Source organism: Sus scrofa, chromosome 16 (assembly GCF_054392235.1).
Source record: "Sus scrofa isolate SSC_HxYL_T2T_F1_AM1 chromosome 16, Sscrofa_HxYL_maternal_Yorkshire_Landrace_v2.0, whole genome shotgun sequence".
In the NCBI taxonomy this organism is placed as follows: Eukaryota; Metazoa; Chordata; class Mammalia; order Artiodactyla; family Suidae; genus Sus; species Sus scrofa.
Window position 1 is genome coordinate 18,537,898 of NC_139398.1, and position 15,536 is coordinate 18,553,433.

General features: G+C 41.9%; 1 long non-coding RNA gene across 2 annotated transcripts in view; it reads left to right on the forward strand.

The window, feature by feature from the left end:
* Positions 1–765: 765 nt before the first annotated feature.
* The window catches only part of LOC106506454 (uncharacterized), an 86,998-nt gene continuing 72,227 nt past the window's right edge, over positions 766–15,536 (forward strand). For both annotated transcript variants that reach the window (XR_014830816.1, XR_014830815.1), the window contains exon 1: positions 766–1,033. This is a non-coding gene — a long non-coding RNA (uncharacterized LOC106506454). The remainder of the gene's footprint in view (positions 1,034–15,536) is intronic.

A 15,536-nucleotide genomic window follows, 5' to 3' on the forward strand; every position in this document is an offset into this window, starting at 1 on the left:
GAGAATGAGTTATAAGATGTATTCTAAGCCTTTTGAGATAACACTCCTTATTTGGAAAAGTGATAAATTCATGAAGTTTGACTTATCGATCTGAAGTTTTCAAGGAAACTTGACACTGTATTAATACAAATTCTTAAAGGCTCATAGAGGGAGTTCCCATTGTGGCACAGCAGAGACAAATCTGACTAGGAACAGTGCGGTTGCAGGATCCATCCCTGGCCTTGCATAGTGGGTTAAGGATCCAGCGTTGCCGAGAGCTGTGGTGTAGTTTGCAGATGTTGCTCTGATCTGATGTTGCTGAAGCTGTGACATAGGCTGGCTGCTGCAGCTCTGATTAGACTGCTAGCCTGGAAACCTCCATAGGCTGCAGGTGAGGCCCTAAAAAGCAAAAAAATGGCTGCACTCCTAGGTACATGGATGTTCCTGTGCCAGGCAACTGTGGCCATGCTGGGTCCTTTGACCCATTGCACCCAGGTGGGGTTGTGGGGTGGGGGATTGAACCCACATCTCTAAAGAGACCCAAACTGCTGCAGTTGGATTCTTAATGCACTGCACCATAGTGGGAACTACAATAGGAACTCCAGTGGACTTTAAACCTACTCACTGGAGAAAGATCTGATTGCAATGATTTTTCCACCTGGAGTTCTAAAGTCCCCCAAAGATTTTCTTGTTTATAATAATGTGCAAGGCAATTGGAAACTCTAAATAAATACAAACATGGAATGGAAGTCCAAGCAAAAATTCTGTTCGCTTCCTGGGGGGTTTGAAATGGAACAAGGGCAGCAGTAATCACACAAGCACAAACTGGGTTTTAGCTGGCTCCTTGAAGAACGGAGTTGGCTTCAAAACACTTAACAGGTTTGCTGAAATCTTTGAAATTTGACAGTAGGCACTTGGCAAAAGAGAGTCGCTCTTACTTGTGGTTTTCGTGCAAGATCAGAGACAGGAGCTACAGCAGACAAGAAGCAAAACATAATAATCCTGCAAAGGAAAATCCTCTACTGGGCCAGCACGGTAGAATCATTTATAAAAGGTAGGATAAAAATCTATTTAATGATTGTTTTCCCTCGGAGCACGATGAAAAAGAAATAATCTTGCCAAACTCAAGTAATTTAAATTCAATTCAACAAACATTTATTGAATACCTACTCTGGGATACATACTGTTTTGCAGTGAAAACAAAAATGAGGTTGAATTTTTTAAACAGTCTAAAGGTTATTGTATAAATATGGCCAATTTATGACAAATTTCTTGCTCCTAGATCTTTTTCTCTTTTGGGAACATTTCTGCCTTGGTCTCATATAGAATGTCATTTTTTTTCCTTTTGCATGTATTCCTTAAAATATCATAATAATTTTTCACCGTATTTAACTTTTTCTTATAATGTGTTTCATATGATTTGTGTGTGTATGTACACACACACACACACACACACACACACGCACATATATTCCCCCTCTCCCCAGAAGTAGAATTTACTTCCTTCTCTCTCCCATCTCCCACCTACGCGGACTCTGGCTGAATATATTTCATATGGTTCTTTGATCAAATAAACAGATTGAGAATGAGAACTGGGTTATAATACTTGTCCGTATTCCATTGTATAAATTAGTTAAATCCTCTAAGCCTCAATTTTCTTTTCTATAAACTGTATAGGCAGTAAAATATGGAAAAGTCACCTCTTGAATTCATTTCTGGAAATCTTGGTTGAGTTGTAATTCATAGATGTCAGGAAGAACGATGGCAGTATGAGGCAGATGGCTGATACGTGGCAGTCTATTAAGTTGGCCCTGTGTTAGCATGAACTTACATGTTTATTTAAGTTTCACAGACATGCATGATGTAGCTGAAGAATTGTAATAGAGGTCTTGAATTAATGATGAAGCTGAGATAGCCTAAGATAAAGCATTTAACTGGGAAATATTTTGCATATTACCGAGTCATGAGGTTGATAAACACATTGGCTTGCTAGATTGAATACACCCTAACAACAGACTGGTGAATTGGACTAACCCAGAATGCTTCACTACCTCTATTGGGGGATTGACAGAGAGGCTGTCTGCTATTAGAGATTGAACTGGAGACCAAAATACACACATTAGGACAGAGTGTTTTGGGTATGCTCCAGGGACGATACATGGAGAGCAGGGAAGATGAAAGAGAAAGTTCAAGATCACAGTTCTCTAGAGTTTTGTGATATTTTAAACAATGAGGACATTCCTTGGCAATATTTTTGAATTGGGAGAGGGATCAAATAAAAAGGAGTAAAATATTTGGCAAAATCCAGCTTAGTTTTATGCTTATGATTCTATTAGAATAGAGCCTGCATCCGAAATAACGAGTTCCATTATTCCCAATTGTTTTATTGAATTAGGTGAGGCCTTACACTCTGTCACTCCTGACTTCCTTCCTTTTCTGCAAACATTTATGAAACACCTCCAGTGTGTAAAATGCTATGTGTCGGAAAGTATGTCGAGTCTATTATGTGCAAGCGTTGTCTTTAAGAGCCGAGGGTTCTCAGATATCTTATGGGGTTGCCCCTGTGGCTCAGTGATTTGAGAATGTGACCAGACCGAGGATGAGGTTGAGGATGCGGGTTGGATGCCTGGCCTCACTCAGTGGGTTAAGGATCCAGTATTTCTGCAAGCTGCTGTGGCACAGGTCACAGATTCAGCTTGGATCTGGCGTTGCTGTAGCTGTTGCATAGGCCAGCAGCTGCAGCTCTGATTTGACCCCTAGCTTGGGAAACTCCATATGCCATAGGTGTGGCCCTAAAAAACAAAAACAAAAACAAAGTGTTCTCAGATATCCTGGATTTTAATCTGAATCTGTTTGAAAATATTTTTAAGCTGTTAAATTGTATTTTTAAATATTTGCCATACAAAAATAATGGAATGAATTACTACTTCAGCTGAATTTACAAGGTGACCTGGTATTTTTGGTGCTTCTATAAGATATGGTTGCTAAATCCACAGAGTCAACACCACTCGGGAGCTTGTTAGAAATGCAGATTCATAGGCCCAGCCAAGACCTACTGAATCAGAATCTCTGGGGGTGGGCCAAGCAGTCTGTGTTTTAACAAGTTTTTCAGATATTCTGAGAAGCCCTGCTGCAAATGAAACTGTGAGACCATGTACTATTGATTTGTTCTGATTAGTAGTTTTAACTTTCAATAATGAGAAAACATATGGTGCCCATGGCAGAAAAAGGCAAAAAAGGTCAAACTGTTATTTTTCATGAAACTGAAAAGATTGATGGATAAGCAATGAGGTCATTCTCTATAGCACAGGGAACTATATCCAATGACTTGTGATAGAACACAATGAAGGATAATATGAGAAAAAGAATATATATATATGCATGTGACTCGGTCACTTTGCTGAATAGCAGATTTTTTTTTTTTTTTTTTGTCTTTTTGCCATTTTCTTGGGCCGCTCTCGCGGCATATGGAGTTCCCAGGCTAGGGGTCCAATCGGAGCTGTAGCCACTGGACTACACCAGAGCCACAGCAACGCAGGATCCGAGCCACGTCTGCAACCTACACCACAGCTCACGGCAACGCCGGATCATCAACCCACTGAGCAAGGGCAGGGATGGAACCCGCAACCTCATGGTTCCTAGTCGGATTCGTTAACCACTGCGCCACGACGGGAACTCCTGAACAGCAGATATTGATAGAACACTGTAAATCAAATACACTTAAATGAAAAAATTTTAAAAAGAAAACATTACTCTTGATAATCATTCACACAGTTAGGTGAAAAGATTTCTAACCAAGGGGACATGAAGAGTTGGGGGAAAAACATTGGGAAAGATGTTCAGTAATTTTTAATTTCAAAAGGCTTTGAATTGAGCTTCCAGTTTAAAGTTATCAGTGTCATTTAATTGGAATAAGTTGGCTCATCGGTGCAAAAATTGCATAGGACAGATCTTCTCTTTTAATAAAATTAGAATCTAGAACATACTGGAATTAAAAAAAAACATGTACTTTTAGTTGTTCAAACTAGAGTTTCCAAAATTATCTGTGAATAAATATTTTGTTTCTCTTTGTTTTTCTTTTTTTCATTCAAAGCCATCTTGAGGTGTTACTTCTATAAAGGACGATTAAATGAACTACTAGAAAAATAAGACCCCCCCAAAAAAAATATACACAAAATGCAAGCACCAGCTTTTCCGAAATGACCTCGAAGTGGACAGTTAATGATCAGTTTAGAGTGGGCACTAGCCTTCAAGCCACATTTGGAGTTGCACTGGTTAAACCACCTTTCTAATGTAATCACTACTAAACCAACTGCGGCAAATGACCAAATGAAAAACTTTAATAAAACACGAAGCAGTGGGGGCTCTGAAGTCTGGGCTTGAATCTTGGCTTGATCCTTCTCTTTGTACCTCGATTTTCTTTCTTTCTTTTCTTTTCTTTTCTTTTCTTTCTTTCTTTCTTTCTTTCTTTCTTTCTTTCTTTCTTTCTTTCTTTCTTTCTTTCTTTCTTTCTTTCTTCCTTCCTTCCTTCCTTCCTTCCTTCCTTCCTTTCTTTCTTTTTTTTCTTTTCTTTCTTTTTTTTTTTTTTGGTTTTTTTGCCATTTCTTGGGCCACTCCCGTGGCATATGGAGGTTCCCAGGCTAGGGGTCTAATCGGAGCTGTAGCCACCGGCCTACACCAGAGCCACAGCAACTCGGGATCCGAGCCACCTCTGCAACCTACACCACAGCTCAGGGCAACGCCAGATTCTTAACCCACTGAGCAAGGCCAGGGATCGAACCCGCAACCTCATGGTTCCTAGTCAGATTCCTTAACCACTGTGCCACGACGGGAACTCCTCAATTTTCTTAGGTATAAAATGGGGATGGGGATGGATGATAACAGGTTAAATCTTTTCTGGTGGTTGAGAATGTACGAAAGGGCTGCTTTTTTCTTTCTTGCTTGCTTACTTGCTTGCTTGCTTTTTAGGGCCTCACCCTCGGCATATGAAAGTTCCCAGGTTAGGAGTCCACCCGGAGCTGCAGCTACTGGCCTACACCACAGCCACAGCAATGGGGGATCCAAGCTGCATCTACGACGTATACCCCAGCTCACAGCAATGCAAGATCCTTAACCCACTGGGTGAGGCCAGGGATTGAACCCAAATCCTCACGGATACGAGTGAAGACCTAACCCTCAATGTGACTACATTTGGAGATGAGGACTTCAGATAATTAGGGTTAGATGAGGTTGTGTCTGTGGGGACCTCAGGATGGAATTAAAGCCCTTATAACAGGAAGTACCAGAGCCCTACCCACTCCAACTTTCTCTCTATGTGCCACAGGAAGACACAGCAAGAAGGCAAGCTGTCTGCAAGCCAGGAGGAGTGTCCTCCCCAGAGCCCATGCTGGTATCCTTATCTTGAATTTCCAGCTTCCAAAACAGAAATAAATTTCTGTTGTTTAGGGAGTTCTTGTTATGACTCAATGGTAACAAACCCGACTAGGATCCATGAGGATGGGGTTTGATCCTTGGCCTTGCTTACTGGGTTAAGTATCTGGCATTGCCCCGGGCTGTGGTGTAGGTCACAGATATGGCTCAGATCTGGCACTGCAGTGGCTGTGGCATAGGCTGGCAGCTGCAGCTCTGATTCAACTCTAAGCCTGGGAACTTCCATATGCCCCATATGCAGTGGGTGTGGCCCTCAAAAGACCAAAAAAAAAAAAAAAATTTTTTTTTCTTTTGTTTAATCCACCAGGCTATGCTAGTCCATTGAAGCAGCCGTATAGAATCAAGACAGTGGAGTTCATTAGTGAGATCATTGAAATTAGGGTTCTGGGGTGGATTGAAGTTGAGAACAATGACAAAAATCCCCCCCCCCCCCGCTTTTTTAGCTGTACTCATCACGTATGGAATTTCCTTTCCCAAGCCAGGTATTGAATCTGAGCTGCAGCTGCAATTTATGCCACAGATGCAGACCAGATCATTAACCCATTGGGCCATCCTCGGAACTCCCAACAAAATCCTTTAACTTCTATAACAGGAAGTAGTTGGAAGAAGGGGTTGTCCAGGACTTATTTTTTTGGTCTTTTTGGGGCCGCACCCACAGCATATGGAAGTTCCCAGGCTAGAGGTCCACTCAAAGCTATAGCCGCCAGCCTACACAACAGCCACAGCAATGCCAGATCTAAGCTGCCTCTGCAACATAGACCACAGCTCATGGCCAACGCCGGATCCTTAACCCACTGAGCGAGACCAGGGATCGAACCTGCATCCTCATGGATACTAGTCAGATTCATTTCTGCTGAGCTATAATGGGAACTCCCTGCCCAGGCTTTTTAAAATCCTAAATCATGATGCTTGAGACCAAATTTGCAGCTGCAAAATGAGAAAATTTATGGAATGATGCAGTCTCAGTTTCTTAATTTCTCCGTGATGCACTATGAGCAAGTGAAAAGTTGTAGCATAGCCCTTGAAAGTGTCAGACTGTCTTCACATATTTTCTTATTTTAAACCCAAATATCACTTATACATTCACTCATTCACTTGTCACTTATGTCACTTATACATTCACTCATTCAAGAAAATTTGAGTGCTTATAAAAGTGCTAGGTGTGGTTCTCAAAGGTGGGACACAGACATACTGTCTTGGTCTGTTCAGGCTGTGAGAAGCAAGTGCCATTGCACGAGAAATGGTTTTTATGGAGTTCCTGTCGTAGCTCAGTGGAAACGAATCTGACTAGTATCCATGAGGATGCAGGATAGATCCCTGGCCTTGCTCAGTGGGTTAAGGATCCCGCATTGCTATGAGCTGTGGTGTAGGTTGCAGACATGTCTTGCATCGCATGTTGCTGTGGCTGTGGCGTAGGCCGGGGGTACAGCTCCAATTTGACCTCTAGCCTGGGAACTTCCGTATGCCTTTGGTGTGGCCCTAAAAAGACAAAAACAAAACAAAACAAATGATATTTACATTTTTAATTGTTTTAAAAAAGTGAACACTATTTTGTGACATATAAAAAATTGTTTAAAACTCAGGTTTCAATGTTCATAAATAGTTTTATTGGAACATGGCCTCGCCCACTCATTTACAGATTGTGTCTGGCTGTTTTCACACCGCAAGGGGCAGAATTAGGTCCTTGCAACAGAGAGCAAATGGCCCATAGGGCCTACAAATATGTGATTTGACCCTTTGCAGAAAATGTTTGCTTCTCCCCTGCTCTAAACCCTTAGTTCCCAGACCCTCTACTTCCACCTTCACTGCTCTTTACCCTTCAGGGTCACTGACAGTCTCCCATCTGCTGGTCAGGGTCACAGACATTGTTAACCTTTGTTTTAGCACCATGTGCAGAGGGAATGTAACCTTGATTTTCATAGGCAAATGAGATTTACACGTATCTGCTCCGGGAGAACATGACTTTCCTATTGTTTGCATTCACAATTTTGTTTTCAGGGCTTAGGGCATACATTTTCTTAGCATTTGATTATAGATCTGGCTTGAACAGAAAAGGCTTTGGGGCAGAAGTCCAGCCAGCTATGGCTGGTCCTGTCTAGAACGCTTTGGCGTGCCTATGGTAAATGACTGCAAATTGTGGAAATGAATACTTGTGATTTAGGAACGAGGCAGTTGTTATTCTAGGTGAGACTGCATGTCTTTCAAGTTGAGACTCTCACTTCCTGAAAAGGGTCCTCTCCTAATATCTCACTAGCTGAAGACGCAGAGGCAAGATGTAAACTGAAATAAGGAATAGGAATGCCATTGTATTGCCTGTGGCAAAACAGGATGATTCCGTTTTTCTCCTCTGCCCAGCAGCCATCAGCAGCAGCTTTTGGAGGCAGTCTACTTATTTGCTAAATGCTGGCCTAAAAGCACAGAAACTGTGATTTCTGTTAAAATGAATCTTTTCGGGAGTTCCCGTCGTGGCGCAGAGGTTAACGAATCCGACTAGGAACCGTGAGGTTGCTGGTTCAGTCCCTGCCCTTGCTCAGTGGGTTAACGATCCGGCGTTGCTGTGAGCTGTGGTGTAGGTTGCAGACGCGGCTCGGATCCTGCGTTGCTGTGGCTGTGGTGTAGGCTGGTGGCTACAGCTCCGATTCGACCCCTAGCCTGGGAACCTCCATATGCCGCGGGAGCGGCCCAAGAAATAGCAACAAAAAAGACAAAAAAAAAAAAAAAAAAAAAAAGAATCTTTTCTTCCTTTCTTTTAAAATTTTTATTTATTTTTATTTTTTCTGTCTTTTTAGGATCACACCCATGACATATAGATGTTCCCAGGCTAGGGGTCGAATCAGAGCTGTAGCCCCTGGCCTATGCCACAGCCACAGCAACGTGGGATCTGAGCTGTGGCTGTGACCTACACCACAGCTCACGGCAACACTGCATCCTTAACCCAGTGAACGAGGCCAGGGATTGAACCGCGTCCTCATAGATACTAGTCAGGTTCGTTAACCACCGAGCCATGATGGAAACCCCCTTTCTTTTCTTTTTCTTTCTTTTTTTTTTTTATTATAGTTGGTTTACAATGTTCTGTCAATTTCTTCTGTACAGCAAAGTGACACTGTTATACATTTGAATATTCTTTTTTTCATATTATCCTCCATCATGTTCCATTACAAGTGGTTAGATATGGTTCCCTGTGCTATACAGCAAGATCTCATTGCTTATCCACTAGAAATGCAAAAGTTTGCATCTTCTAACCCCAGACTCCAAGTCCATCCCACTCCCTCCGTCTCTCCAAAATGAATCTTTTCAGTCACTTAATAATGTGCACAAAAGTAGCCTATGGTACATGTACTACTTAAGGGAACTACTTCAAACATAAGGAGGATGGTTTCATTTTAGTTTTAATTTAATTATGTGATGTCTGAGAAGGATACAATTTTACTTTTCTTTCCACAGGGAGGTGTCAAGGAATTCTCAATCCCAAGGATCTAATTTTAATATGCTGTGTAATCTGCTTCATCACCTCCCTCTGTTCCATTCTAATGGTCAGCTGGGCTGGGATTTGATGTGATGGGGGGACATTGTATGTGTATGTGTACATGTGCCCTCTTACACAGCGGGAAAGATGGGCTGAATTCTGTACTTAGCACTAAAGAATCAAGGAGTATAACCTTTAAAATTTGTGAATCACTATGTTGTACACTTGGAACTTATATAACATTGTACATCACCTCAATAAAAAATAAAATAATGAGGAATTCTCATCATGGCTTAGCGGTTAACAAACCCGACTAGTATCCATGAGGATGTGGGTTCGATCCCTGGCCTTGCTCAGTGGGTTAAGGATCCGGTGTTGCCATTAGCTGTAGTGTAGGTCAAAGATGTGGCTCGGATCTGGTGTTGCTGTGGCTGTGGTGTAGGCCGGCAGCTACAGCTCCTATTCAGCCCCTGGTTTGGGAACTTCCATAGGCTGTGGGTATGGCCCTAAAAAAAAAAATGGTGGAGTATCATGGGCATTTCCAATGGCAACAAATATAAAAGGATCTTCATTTCAATAATTATTAGTAAAAGTTTTATCTTGGATAACTTAGTTCTATTTCCCCTTAAAGAAAAACTTTGCAAAAGTGCCCACTGAGAAAGTAGGAACCTACATTTTTCTTCCTGCTGTCTGGGAAGAAAAGAATAGGGCAACATCAATGAAGAGGAAAAGGGAAAGCATGGGGAATTTTGGAAGGAGAAAACACTCCAGGACTGAGAAAGAGATTACTTTTTCCTGAAACTTTTGTTATGAAGATTTTAAGATGCAGAGGAGTAGAATGAATAGTTCATGGAACACCTATGTATCCACCCAGCTAGATTAGAACAAATTATTAACATGTCCCTATATCAGTTATTCACCCATCAATTTATCCATCCCTTGTACCTCTATCTCTTAATCTCTTTATCCACCCTTTCCCATTCCATGCATCCATCCACACATCCATCCACCCACTCATTGCTCTTTTGTCCCATATGTCTCTCTTTTTATTTTATTATTTTATTTTGTTTTATTTTAATTTTATTTTTCAGGGCCGTACCCGTGTCATATGGAGGTTCCCAGGAAAGGAGTCCAATCAGAGCTACAGCAGCTGCCTTATGCCATAGCCACAGCAATGTCAGATCTAAGAGGTGTCTGTGACCTACACCACAGCTCACTGCAATGCCACATCCTTAACCCACTGATCGAGGCCAGGGATTGAACTGGCCACTAACGGTTCCTAGTTGGGTTATTTTCCACTGTGCCACAATGGGAACTCCTTGTCTCTCTTTTTAGAGCCTTTTCAAAATAAGCAGTAGATACTATCAGCCTTGATTCATAAATACTTTACATGAATTGCTTCAAAATAAGGACATTGCTAAGCATATCATTATTACCCTTACAGTCATTAACAATAATTCCTTAATTTTATCAAATATTCATGTTTGTTGAATTTTTACTTCAATTACTACAATTTTCACTTTGAGAAGTTTTTTTTTTTTAATATTTGCCTCTTTCCTGCTTATATAGTAAAGCTTCTTTTAGGAAATATCCTTTAAAAACTATTAAATATAGTTATCTTTATTGCCTAATGATTCCAATATCTAAAATTTCAGGAGTTCCTGTCAAGCCTCAGCAGAAATTAATCTGACTAGCATCCATGAGGACGCAAGCTCAATCCCTGGCCTCAGTCAGTGGGTTAAGGATCTGGCGTTGCCAGGAGCTGTAGTGTAGTTAGCAGATGCGGCTCCGATCTGGCGTTGCTGTGGCTGTGGCATAGGCCAGTGGCTACAGCTCCTATTCCACCCCTAGCCTGGGAACCTCCATATGCAGTGGGTACGGCTTCAAAAAGACAAAAAAATTTTTTTCATGTGTCTGTTGCAGATAACTGCTCTTTTTGCTGATTTTCATTAAGGTACCTGTTCCTTGTGTTTTCCCTGAAGTTTGAATGAGAGCTGCTTATTTCTTTTGAGAGTTTATTAGTGGCAATTCTCTGAGATTTGGTCTGAACTTGAGACCTTTCAGAGAGGATATATCCTGACTCTATTTGCCACAGAACTGAGACTACCTTAGTCCAATTTTGTTGAGATATCTCAGATCACACAGACAGTTTACATGTAGACTGAAAATCCTCATTAGACTAAATGGGCCAGGAGCTCCAGCTGTGGCTTAGCAGGTTAAGGACATGATGTTGTTTCTGTGAGGATGTGGGTCTGATCCCTGGCCTCACTCAGTGGGTTAAGAATCCGGCTTTGCCACAGCTGTGGTGTAGGTTGAAGATGTGGCTCAGATCCAGTGTCGTCATGGCAGGCAGCTGCAGTTCTGACTAGACTCCTGGCCCAGGAACTTCTATATGCTACAGTTGTGGCCATAAAAAGAGAAAAAAATTAATAAATATATAAGACTAAATGGGCCAGACTTACCATTATAAAATCTAAACGAGATTTCTTTTTCATTTATCCAGCATCAACGTTGAGAGGGGTGTGTCGTTTTGGTTTTGTTTCATTTTGGCTTTGGTCTCCTTTGGTGTGTGATGCATTTCTTATTTCCTTTTGGGTTCTCACCTTTAGGTAAAGTTTTCCTGTTATATTTGAGTTTGGATGGCCCTGGATTCATTGTATACCCAGAATTTAGCACAAAACCCCTAGAATACAGCCAATTTGGAATTGGATTCCTTTTCAAGATTCCAGCCTCCCCTTTTGGGGGCTTCTATCATATGGTGCTCAGACTTACAGAAGGAGCTGTCCTGTAAATCTTTCATTAAGGTCAGAGATGAGAATATTTAAGAAAAATGATGACTGACTTCCCTGTAGGTAAAGACCATTTCAAGGCTTGAGTTTACGTACTTTCCTGTTTTGAAATAGTCTAGAAGAATGATGGTATATGGACTCATGTGCCAAATTTTTCTTTTTTATTGTAATGAAAAACATTCAACAAGTGCTGACTTCATCTGACCATGTACCAAACGCTCAATTTTTTTTTTTTTTAAAGCAAAGGAGGTTATACATTGTCCACAAAGGGATGCTTTGGCCATTTCAATCCAGGGAAACTAAATAAGGACTTGATTAATAACCCAAAGCTGTGGTTTCTGATCTTGAACTTCTGTGCAGGTAAATGTTTCTTTTGAGCCACCAAGAGGTGACTCCATAAGGGAAGTGAGAGATGAAAGTCATCTCTCCAAACTATAGCTCTCAGCCTACCTGAGCCATGGCTGCGAACTACACCACAGCTCATGGCAAAGATGGATCCTTAACCCACTGAGTGAGGCCAGGGATCGAACCTGCAACTTTATGGTTCCTAGTTGGATTTGTTTCCATTGTGCCATGACAGGAACTCTGGAAGTCATTTTGTAGTGGGTATCTTTAGACTAGGTTCCATAGCAAATGAAATGTCTAGCAACTATAACTACAGAAATGAAGTAAGTCAAGCTCTACAATTTGACTGAGTGACAGTCACCATGAACTGATCTGAAAGTATAAAGATATTGGGAGGTGGACAAATAAATCCAGTAGATTATTTTATTTTATTTTGCCTTTATTTTTTCATTTTTTTTTAAGGGCCACACTTGGGGCATATGGAGGTTCCAGGCTATGGGTTGAATCAGCTACAGCTGCTGGCCACAGCCACAGCCACAGCAAACTGGGATCCGACCCACATCTGCAACCTATGCCACAGCTCAAAGCAACGCCAGATCCTTAACCCAATGAGTGAGTTCAGGGATGGAACCTGCAACCTCATAGTTACTAGCTGGATTTGTTTACGCAGTGCCACAACAGGAACTCTGATAGTTTTATTTTAAAATTGGAATTTTATTACCAGGTAATATGGAAAACATTATCCGTTTTTTTTTTTTTTTTTTTTTTTGTCTTTGTTTTTTTGGGGCTGCACCTGCGGTTTATGGAGGTTCCCAGGCTAGGGGTCTTATTGGAGCTGTAGCTGCCAGCCTTTGCCACAGCCTCAGCAACACCAGGTCTGAGCCTCATCGGCGACCTACACCACAGCCCACAGCAACGCCGGATCCTTAACCCACTGAGTGAGGCCAGAGATCGAACCTGCAGCCTCATCATTCCTAGTCAGATTTGTTTCCACTGCAACATGATGGGAACTCCACATTATTCTTTTTATGTTTTCTTTTTTTTCAGTTTGTTTCACTAACAAAATCCAAACCATTGAGTTTTTATGTATGCGAGTAAGAAAATGGAATATTGGGACAGAATTCCAAGTACGTTTCTTCCAGAGTGATGCCGTGGTGACAATGGAAATACGTAGATGGACAATTAGCTTTTTTTTTTTCAAGATGTAGGAATTTTTATGTCTATTTTGGTCACTTGATTATAGCCTCCATGTGCATACAGAACATGTAGATATCAGGTTCCTGAAAATAACACCCTTGTTTCTCCCAGGATGGCTGGAGATAGTTGTCAACCACAACACAGTCGAGTTCAAATCACTAGATAGGGATTTTATGGATCTTTAAATTCCCACTGTATTCTCTTTACAAAATTCCTCAAATATAGGTGGAGATGAAGTGCCCCTTTCTAAAGTAAGATGATTTTATGTAGTAGTTTTGACATGTCCTTTAATACTTTCCTCTGCCCCTTTAAGCGTCTCCTGAGGAACAATGAAGGAGGGCTGGTTAGGCAGATGCTTTTTGAACTAAATAAGACAGAGCACCTCCTGCTCTTGGGCCTGCTCCAAAGTGCCCTGGGCACCACATCCAACCCAGAGAAACCCTGTGGAGCATGAGCTTGTAGAGTATCTTTGTGCACTTCATTTGAACTTGCCCTCTGGCCTGGGGCTGGAGAGTTTTTGGTGCTCCTACATCACTGTGAGTCACCTAGAAATTCTTCACATGTCATTCCCTTCCTCCTGTTCTCAGTGCCACCATCTTGGTCTAGACCCTCACTGCCAGCCAGCACTGAGCTTTTTACTGTTAGAATTCTAACCAGGAGTTCCCATCGTGGCGCAGTGGTTAATGAATCTGACTAGGAACCATGAGGTTGCAGGTTCGATCCCTGGCCTTGTTCAGTGGGTTAAGGATCCGGCGTTGCTGTGAGCTGGGGTGTAGGCTGCAGACGTGGCTCGGATCCCGCGTTGCTGTGGCTCTGGTGTAGGTCGGTGGCTACAGCTCCGATTAGACCCCTAGCCTGGGAACCTCCATATGCCGCGGGAGCAGCCCAAGAAATAGCAAAAAGACAAAAAAAAAAAAAAAAAAAAAAGAATTCTAACCAGTTAGAATACCGCCTCTCATCTCTCTCCACACCTGTCTACACTGTGTGTGGCACCCTGTTGATTCCTCCCAAAGCCACACAATTCAGATTGCCCTGTGTTCAGAAACTCTTAATGGTATCCCTGATGACTACATAGAAAAAGTCCAAACTCTATAATTGTTTTAAGACCCTTCAGGATCTGGCCCTAAATTGTTTAACTTTACCTCTTTCTGACGACTCACTAATAAGAGCCTTCTGTTTTGGTTATACTATTTCATTGTTTGTAACTCGCTGTGAGTATCATGTTATAAACATCAAAGCCAACAAAAATTACTATTTATGTAACGTGAGACCTCAAGGGAAAAGGTTAAGGATAAACACCAATAGATGTGGCAAACTTTTTATTTAATTATTTGTTTGTTTATTTATTTTAAGGCTGCAGCTGTGGCACATGGAAGTTCCCAGGCCAGGGGTTGAATCGGAACTGCAGCTGAGGCCCACGTGAGAGCTTGTGGCAACACTGAATCCTTAACCCACTGAGGGAGACTGAGGATCAAACCCACAGCCTGATGGATACTAGTTGGGTTCTTACCCTGTTGAGCCACAAAGGAAACTCCAATAGCAAACTTATTTAAAGACTTAATAGCTGTTATCACTCCACATACACTTGGCTCATTCTTTCTGATCCTTATTAACTCTTAGGTTGCAATAGGTGGTTCAGACAGAGTGAAGTGACTGTATCCATCCCACCAGGAAGCAAATGTTCACGTTGCATGGGAGCTTCCACTCCATATCCATCCTCCCTCTGTCTTCCTTTCTCTGTTCTTTTCTTTCAAACTCTACCCTTTGACATTTGTTCTTAACTATGCCTGCTGTCTTATGTTCCTGAATACTTGCCAGCCTTGGAATAGCTGGGTTTATTTTTATGGATGTTCTATTGTTCATCATACAAACACACCATCACTTTGGACATGATTTTCTTTTTTTTTTTGCTTTTTAGGGCCGCACCCATGGCATATGGAGGTTCCGATTGGAGGCGTCCAATCGGAGCTACAGCTGCTGGCCTACCCCACAGCCACAGCAACATCAGATCTGAGCCCAGTCTGTGACCTATACCCCAGCTCATGGCAATGCCAGATCCTTAACCCATTGAGCGAGGCCAAGGATTGAACCCACAATCTCATGGTTCCTAGTCAGATTCGTTTCTGCTGTGCCATGATGAAAACTCCTGGACATGATTTTCAATTGATGAATATTCTGATTTTATGCGTGGGTGGTCTTGTCCATGAAAGAACCCCCAGTCAGGAGTTCCCATCGTGGCTCAGTGGTTAACAAACCTGACTAGTATCCATGAGGATGTGGGTTCGATCCCTGGCCTGGCTCAGTGGGTTAATGATCTGGCATTGCTGTGA